Source organism: Rhinoraja longicauda, chromosome 10 (genome assembly GCF_053455715.1).
Source record: "Rhinoraja longicauda isolate Sanriku21f chromosome 10, sRhiLon1.1, whole genome shotgun sequence".
NCBI lineage: Eukaryota > Metazoa > Chordata > Chondrichthyes > Rajiformes > Arhynchobatidae > Rhinoraja > Rhinoraja longicauda.
Genome location: NC_135962.1, coordinates 8,745,755 through 8,755,265, shown reverse-complemented (window position 1 = coordinate 8,755,265; position 9,511 = coordinate 8,745,755). Strand labels below are relative to the sequence as shown.

The window sequence follows — 9,511 nt, the reverse complement described above, 5'->3', positions numbered from 1 at the left end:
ATGACAATAAGACTCTTTTGCACAATCTTCAAAATGTAAAACACTTGTCATGTGTTAGATGTTATGTAATGAACCTAAAGCCAGGAACAACATGGTTGATGAGGGAAGGGGACCAGTATGCTTGCATACCGACAAGGGGTAAAAGACAGAACAAATTAAGGACTGGGTCCATCAGAATTAAAAACATTGCTTACTTGAGTTATCCACAATTCTCCCTCATTTTGTCTCAGGTTTAGAGTTGACTGTTTCTGCCAACCTGCCTTCTGGGAAGGAAAGCATGATTAAGTAGTCTGAAGTGATGTTCTTGATTCACCAGTTGCTGATGTTTCCGTGTCTCTGAGGTAACATGCCCAATAAAACATTGTCAATGATTCTACAGAAATTTCAACAATCCTTAGTTCTTAAGTCTTTCAACCATTTGCCAATTCAACTTGCCGTCCGTGCTCAAAAGCTCAAAATAAAAACTGACGTTCCTTACTGAACTGTGTAGTGATACTGCAGATGGTAAGCAGTGCTTCTGTTACATTTGTAAACTCAAAGTAAATCTTTGATATAATCCCACTCTCATTGATGCATACGTTAATATCTGTCTTTGCAAGTTATTCTCTTAATTTGCAAAGGCAGCAATTGAGTAATGGATTACACCAATGTTTCACAACGTTCATCAACTTTCACATTTACAATATGAAATTTGATAATAATGTCAAATGGAGGTTAGAAGTTTGACAGTGAAGCATGGAGGGGGCTGTGTTCCAGTCTGATAAATTAAAGTGTAGTTTGGCACCATATCTGAGGAATGATGTGTTGGCTTTGGAGAGGGTTCAGTGGAGGTTTACAAGAATGATCCCAGGAATGAGGGGATGATGAGCATTTGACGGCACTGGGCTGGAGTTTAGAAGGATGAGGGGGGACCTCATTGAAACTTAACAAATAGTGAAAGGCTTGGATAGAGTGAGTGTGGAGAGGATGTTTCCACCAGTGGGAGAGTCTAGGACTAGAGGCCATAGCCTCAGAATTAAAGGGTGTTCCTTTAGGAAGGAGATGAGGAGGAATTTCATCAGAGGGTGGTGAATCTGTAGAATTCTTTGCCACAGAAGGCTGTGGTGGCCATGTCAATGGATACTTTTAAGGCAGAGATAGATTGATTCTTGATTAGTACGGGTGTCAGAGGTTATGGGGAGAAGGCAGGAGAATGGGGTTAGGATGGAGAGATAGATCAGCCATGATTGAATGGCAGAGCAGACTTGATGGGCCAAATGGCCCAATTCTGCTCCTATCGCTTAGGACCTTATGGAATAGAAAAATGACATGTATTCAAATTTAGTGATTAAAATACCTTTGTCTGCAGTTACAAAGATTATTAAAGATGCAATAGAGCTTGGGGGAGGGTGGTAGATTATGGAAGCAAGGAGTTATTGTTGAGTTTGTGCAAGGCCTTATCTGCATTCCGAGTACTCTGTACTCCATTGAGGATGGAAGATAAAGCTGCAGGAAAGGGTGCAGCAGAGATGTACATGGATATGCAATTGTTGATACAGAGATATTGGAGAGATTTTCAGAAAATGCTTATCTATTAGCGACCTCCAATCAATTAAATGTTGAGGTAAATAATAACCCAATGTTCTCCACTGGTCTCAAAAACATTTCCAAGAATATTTATACATTTTAGCTTGGTGGGGCGGGAGCTAAAAATCTCTGCGACAGCGCAGCGGTAGAGTTGCTGCTTTACAGCGAATGCAGCGCCGGAGACTCAGGTTCGATCCTGACTACGGGTGCTGTACTGTAAGGAGTTTGTACGTTCTCCCCGTGACCTGCGTGGGTTTTCTCCGAGATCTTCGGTTTCCTCCCACACTCCAAAGACGTACAGGTATGTAGGTTAATTGGCTGGGTAAATGTAAAAATTGTCCCTAGTGGGTGTAGGATAGTGTTAATGTACGGGGATCACTGGGCGGCACGGACTTGGAGGGCCGAAAAGGCCCGTTTCCGGCTGTATATATGATGATATATGATATGATATTATTCTGACAATCAGAAGCCTTTTTCACAGGGTGGACATGTCAAAGACTAGTGAGCATAGCTTGACAGTGAGAGGAGCAAAGTTTAAAGGAGATGTGCGGGGCAAGTTTTGTTTACACCGAGAGTGGTGGGTGCCTGGAATCTACTGGTGGTAGTTGAGGCAGATATGATGGTGGCATTTGAGAGGCTTTCGGATAGATGAATGTGTATGCAGGGAGTTGAGCTAATTGGATCATGTGCACACAGAGGAGATGAGTTTAATTTGGCATCATGTTCGGCATAGACATTGTGGGCCAAAGGGCCTGTTCCCGTACTGTCCAGTTCTATGTTCTACCTTACATCATATTTGCAAGTTAGATATTTGTTTGAAGCAACGGATATTAGAGGAGTGGGGTTATAGCAGGGCCAGTGTGAAGTAAAACTCAGGGCAGACTAAAGGGGCCTCTTAAGCATTTTACAAATATGTGAGAGGGCTGAATGTTCTCAAACCTGCTGGTACACCGTCAAATCATATTGTTATAGCAATTACCAGGTTTCTACAGCAAAACCTTTCTCACCTGCCACAATGGTGCAGCTATTTGTTCACACTTCAGTGACCTGGGTTTAATCCTGAACTGTCTGTGTGGAGTTTGCACATTGTGCCCATTGGATTTCCCCAAGGTGCTTCTGTTCCCTTCCATGTTGCAAAAAATGTGTCGTTTGGTAGGTTTAGTAGGTTAATTTACCCCTATTGCAGAGGAAAGTAATGGTAAAATATGGACTGATTTGATGGGAATATGGAGTGAATAGGTTAGAAATCAAAGTTAGCGGAGGAATGGGATTGCTCTGGGTGTCAGCATAGACTGGATGGGATAAATTTGTGATAAATTAAACAATTGTGCGAAAAATAAAATGGATTCATGTAGAATATTGGTGTAAATGTGTGTTCGATGGTCAGCACGAATGATGGAAGAAGGGCATGTGTCATGTTATACTGCCCTCAATGTTGCGGTGCTGGCTCGAAGGGCCGAATGGCCTACTCCTGCACCTATTGTCTATTGTCTATTCTGAGACCTCTTGAATTCTGTAGTGACTCTTGGTGGATTTAAATTCCAAATTTTTTAAAAATCTCCTCTCAATCGAGGTAACTTTGCATATCAATTCTCACCGTAAATGCTGGAATGTAAACATGTGAAGGCATTGGAATATGTCCCAATTGAATCATTCATGCCCTGACATCAATGCCAGTGAACCGAGAGCACTGGGTGGCAATACTGGGTGGGAATCCTCACTGCTTCATGTTAGCCATTTGTAATACCAGCAAAAGTCAGCCAAAATACAGAGAATCCAACCGTATCATTTAGGACACAGCTAGCAGTGTAGATGATTTACAGAACTATTGACCCATGAAATCAATGACCCATCTAACCAACAAGAGATGTTGCTGATTATAGTCAGGTGTAGAAAAACAAACCTTTTAAAAAAGTTAGACTCTTGCTTTTCACTGCTAACATTTTTCAGCTCAGCAGAAACATAACGAATTTAGTTTAAACTTTAAGAGATACAGTGTGGAAACAGGCCTTTTGGCCCGCCGACTCCATGCCAACCATCGATCACCCGTACACTAGTTCTAGATTATCCCAGCTTCACATCCTATACACTAGTGGCAGTTTAAGGAAGCCAATTAACCTAAAAAAACTGCCTGGTCTTTGGAATTAGAGAATAATTTGAGAATAATTTGAACACACTCAAGAATGCGATATAAAAATACATTTGTGTTATTAATGTTCACAGTGGTAGTAATACTGTAGAGTACATTCAGTAAAATAATTTACACATGGTGAGATTCAGTGACAATTAAATGAAACATACATAGCAATTAATATTAATCTAATCTGATATTCAATAAACGGTGTGAATAAATGCAAAGTGGAACAGAAAGAAACACAAATTTAAAAAGATTTGCAAGTGGCATGAAGATTGTTAATATGAGCCCATTTATACCTTCACACCTGAATTGTTAGCTACACTACTGTTGAGTTTACTTCACGGCATTCAGTGAGGCTCAACTATCTCAGAAACTGAAGGCTGTGTGTGTGTGTGTGTGTGGGAGGGTGCTGTGAGCGGGAGATGAAAAGTGGAAAGAAATTAGCAAGTTCATCAGTGGCCAGTTTGAATTTGGACACTGAAAAACATAATTATTTCAGATGCTGATGGGCTTGATATGGAATTTTCTTGGTCCATTTTAGTGTCCATGCCTTCTCTTTATGGATATACATTGATTTAATTTTTTTTAAATCTATACAGATCCACCAGGCTTAAGTAGAGAGAAAACGTACGGCTTGCGTCCTCTTTTATTTTTTAATCCCCCCCCCCCCCCCCCCCAGCTCTCCATCACTAAAGGCTTCTCGCATCTCAGCTCATGCTTCAACGAGCTGAATGTTAAGGCAAGCAGCAATCAAATTATGTAGAAACAAGAAACTGCAGATTGTGGTTTACCAAAAAAGACATAAAGTTCTGTTCCTCCAGTAATCAAATTAAGTCTATTAAGTCATCATCTCCAAAAAGGCAATGCAGAAAATCATTGTAAATTTAAATATAAATTTTAGGGGAGGCAAAATTGGAATTGTGAGATTAATTACTTAATACACTGTGAATGCAAACGGAAATATCACCCAGCACAGAATGATAAACAGTATAAAATAGACACAAAGTGCTGGAGCAACTCAGCGAATTAGCCAGCTATCCTACACAGAATGCAATATGCTCCCCTTAAAACAATATTACAAAAACATTTCTATCTGGACTGATCCCACCCCCAATCTCCCAGAATAGAGGCACATATAATGCAGATGTTGCTATCACTTTGCATCTTACTACTGAATTTCATCACAACTGAAATTTCAGTGCAGCACCACTGTACTTGTGCATCCAATCGGATACTAAAAATCTTACATTGAAGAAATACTTTTTGTTAATACAGGTTTAAACTTCAAGTGAACTATTTACGCATTATGTTAGCGACTGTCAGTTGTACATAATGATATCACGGGATGCCAGTGTGGGCGTTTGGAGTCAACCTCAGTCCAGTTTAGTTTTAGTTTAGAGATACAACTAGAAACAAGCCCTTCGGCCCACCGAGTTCGCGCCGACCAACGATCACCAATACACTAGTTCTACGTTGTTCTCGTTTCGCATCCTACACACTAGGGGCATTTTTACAAAAGCCAATTAACCTACAAACCTGCACGGAGCACTCGGAGAAAAAACCCACAGGGAACATGGGGAAAAGTACAAACTCCGTTCAAGTAGCACCCGTAGTCAGGATCGAACCCACCCGGGTCTCTGGAGCCGTGAGGCAACATGTCTGTGCCGCCCCATACTATTTATTCAAGAAAAAACCTCAGAGATAAGACTCTGATACAGAGAGAAACGGGGTTCATACTCTTTTAATTGGAATGGTTCAAGGAAAGGTCATTGACCTTAAACGCTAACTGTTTCTCTCTCCGCGGATGTTGCCCGACCTGCTGAGTGTGGGTCGTGGCTTGTATTTCAGATTCCCAACCTGTCCCTTTCCCCGCTAGTCACCCCAGTCTTGCGCCCAGCAAGCGGGAGCCTCCGTTTTTCTTTCAGGATGTGCATTTTAGACACAAGGCATCAGTGGAGTCCCCGTCACTGTTCGCAGTTCGCAGCCCCTTTGTTCAAATTAACTCTGCTAACACCCCGCTGCGATTTTTGTCCCCTAATAAAATAAAACGAGTCCATTATTTCAGTCCACTGTTTTCAGAATACCGAGTCAATGGAGTTGTTGGATGAAGTGGCACAGCGCCGCCCCCCCCTCTCTCTCTCTCTCTCTCTCTCTCTCTCTCTCTCTCTCTCTCTCTCTCTCACACACACACTCCGGCGGAGGGTCCCTTTCCTCGGTTTATTTTGCCGACTGAGGCTTTGAAGCACGAACTCATGCAAAACGCCTCCAGACCACTTCCAACTGATTTTATATCAAGATTATTATTTCTCCCCCGAAGATCGGGAGATGCACCAGTGCCGCACACAACACCTATTTAGCGCCGAGTCAAGCTGGAATATGTTGAAAAAGTGGTAAAAAAACATGGTCTAAAGACGGGTCCCGACCCGAAACGTCGCCAATCCATATTGGCCAGAGATAGATACTGCCTAACCCGCTGAGTTACTCCTGCACTTTGTGTCTTTTACAGGAATATTTTTAAATGGGTTTCGGAATCAGTTGATTTAAAAACTGTGTGAACCCCTTCGTTATAAAATCCCGGTACAAAATAATGTGACATTTTTTAACGCATTAAAAGGGGACAGATTTACGCTTGTTCTCTTTACGAGTATTTGGCTCGGATCAAACATTTTATAGTGTTCATTTAAAGTCATTCGCAGGCTGCCTGTTAAAGAGAGGCAGGGCGATTTAAGACGGTGTGGGAACAGTCCGGCAGTCAGCCGACTCACTGGGTTGTGCGTCTGCCTCAGCTGCCTCCTGCACAAACTTGTCCCGGAGTCGGACCAGCAAGGTGAAGGACATGGGTTTGATGGTCAGTCCGTAGTGACAGTCCATGGTCAGCTTCTCAGCGGGGTTGGCTTCGAAGGTGCACTGGTGGACGAGGATGGCGGTGAAGAGGAAGGTCTGGATCTTGGACAGCTGCTCTCCGATGCACCTCCTCTTGCCCACCGAGAAGATCATGACGCTGCTGGTCAGGTCCTTGTTGATGGAGCCGTCCGCGTTCAGGAACCGCCCGGGGTCGAAGGTGCTGGGGTCCTTCCACTTGTCGCGGTCGTGGTTGACCGACCACTGGTTGATGAAGACCACCGTGCCCTGGGGGATGTGGTATCCGTTGATGTCCACGGGCGAGGTGGTGGCGTGCGGGATGGTCATCGGGACGAAGCTGGTGAACCTCATGATCTCGTAGAGGAAGGCCTCCAGGTAGGGCAGGCGAGCCTTGTCCTGGGCTCCGGGCAGACGGTCCCTGCCAACCACCTGGTCGATGTCCCTCTGGAGCTTGGCCTGGAGCTGCGGGAACTGGATCAGGTGGAACAGGATCCAACTGAGGGCGGTGGACGTGGTGTCCTGGCTGGCCCCCAGGATGTCGGTGACTGAACCCTCTGCGTGCTCCGGGCTGAGACCCTCTTGTGCCATCCTGTCCCCCTCCAGCGCCTCGATGAAAGCGTCGCTCATGTCCCGGGTGGTGCCCGGGTGGAAGGTGCGCCGGTGCTGCTCCACTTTACTGCGGACGAACTCGAAGAACTCGCGGTTGAGCTGCTGGAAGTCGCGGTAGATGGTTCGCACCGGGTTGGGGAAGGACTGGAGCCAGGGCATGACATCCACTAGGCTGCCGGCTCCCACCGTGCGGCCGAAGCGGTAGGTCCTGCCCAGCAGCCGCCGGAACTCCTGGTCATCGTGGTTGTAGCGGCGCCCGAAGCACAGGGCGCACATCACGTTGGCGGCCGCCACCGTCAGCTCTGGGCAGGGCTGGAAGTGTTGGCCACCGGCGCCCAGGCGCAGGAATACCAGCAACAACTGGCGAGCCTCTCCCTGGACATGGTCCTCCAGGACACGGCGAGCCCGGGCATCGGCCGTGGAGAAGGAGCGCACTGCAGATTGCGCCAGGCGGCGGTGCACCTTCCACTGGTGGTTGTACTGGCCGAAGGCCATGCTCTTGCCGCCGGACACCAGGCGGAATGAGGCGAAGTCCGGCCGCCCGGCGAACTTGGCTCCGTGCTGCAGCAGAGCCTGGCGGATGGTCGCGCCGCCGTTCAGCACCACAATGTCACGGCCGCCCAGGCGGATCTGGAACAGGTCTCCGTATCGCCGGGCCATCCTGCTGAAGGTGAGGTGTGGCGACTTGCCCAACTGCATGGCGTTGCCCACCAGCGGCCAGGCGAAAGGTCCAGGTGGGCAGCGGCGGCGACCCTTCCCCCGGCGCAAGAGGCACCTGCACAACTCCATGCACAGGAGCAGGGCGATGGACAACAGCAGGGCCGGCTGGACCTGTGGCTTCCACTCCTCCGCCATCATCCCGCCTCTCGCTCACCTTCCCGTCCCTGGTTCAGGTGCCGCACGGACCTCGATGGCAAACCTCCTCCTCCTCCTCTGTTCCCTCGCACACTGCACAAGGTCTGTGTCCTTGATCCGTGTCTCTACCTCAGCCCGCTCGGCTGCCGGCTGCTCTCACATCTGATCCGGTTCTTACTTTGCATTTAAAGAGTGCGGGCCCTGGCCGACTCCCCTCCCTTTCAAATTCTCCAACACCATTCATCCGCGCTTCGTGGTGTCAAACCAATGGGAACGAGCAACTCCTGCGCCGGGAGAGCCGCTGTTACTGCCACCGACCGGGCTCCTCTTCCTCCCCAAAGTGAAGCCAGATCGCCTTTGACCCGGGCCTCCGGGGGGGGGGGGGGGGGGGGTGCATCGTATCCTCTCGTAAAGAAGCCATCTAGTTCATTTTAAAGCTGCAACATGCACAACTGTCCGCGGCGCTTTGAAACCATGAGATTGGCGAGGAAAGGGTTCCTGTCCAAAATGCAGACAAACTCCGATAGTCCGACACCTTCGTGACCTGGCGCTCCGGATTAGCGGAGTTTTCCACACTATTGGTTTCACGCCTGTCAAGACCCATTTTTAATCCTCCCCATATCACACGGAACGCTGACGGGCTGAATTGTACGCGGCTTCCCGTCAGTTCGTTTTGCACAAAATAACCTAATATGGCATCCAGAATCCATTCCCTAAATTACCTCGAAATGATTGCAGATAGTGAGAGAAAGGGAGAGAGAGTGTGTGTGTGAGAGAGAGAGAGAGAGAGAGAGAGAGAGAGAGAGAGAGAGAGAGAGAGAGAGAGAGAGAGAGAGAGAGATCTCACAAAGTCAGGATTTTACAACGCACTTTACATCCAATGAAGTATTTTGAGAATGACAATGTAGGGGCTCCTCTATTCTATTCAACTCAAACAAAACCACGAATAGAACATAGAACAGCGCAGGAAAAGACCCTCTAGCCCACAATGTCTGCGCTTACCATAATACAAATTTATATTGCACATCTGCTTATGACCCATGTCCCTCCATTCCCTACCTGTCCATGCGCCGGCCGAAAGACCTCTTAAACGTTGCTATTTTTCGGTTTCCACCACAGCCGTTGGCAACACGTCCTGGGCACTCGCTGTAAAACTCTGTAAAACATCTTGCCTCATAAATCACCTTGAAACACTCCCCTCTCACCTTAAAACTATGTCCTCTAGTATTTGACATTTCCATTCTGGAAAAAAAGACTATCTACCCTGCCTATGCCTCCTACAATTTTATATATATATTAGGTCGCCCCTCTGCCTCCAACACGCCAGAAAGAATCCTGGTAAACCTCTTCAGCAACCTCTCCAAAGCCTCCATACCTTTCCTGTAATGGGGCAACCAGAGCAAAAAAAGTCACAAAGTGCTGGAGTAACTCAGTGGGTCTAGCAGCATCTCTGGAGAACATGGTTAGGTGACATTTGGGGTT

General features: G+C 46.9%; 1 pseudogene; it reads right to left on the bottom strand.

The window, feature by feature from the left end:
* Positions 1-4,388: 4,388 nt before the first annotated feature.
* Positions 4,389-8,168, bottom strand: LOC144597183 (cytochrome P450 1B1 pseudogene; annotated as a pseudogene).
* Positions 8,169-9,511: the final 1,343 nt, after the last annotated feature.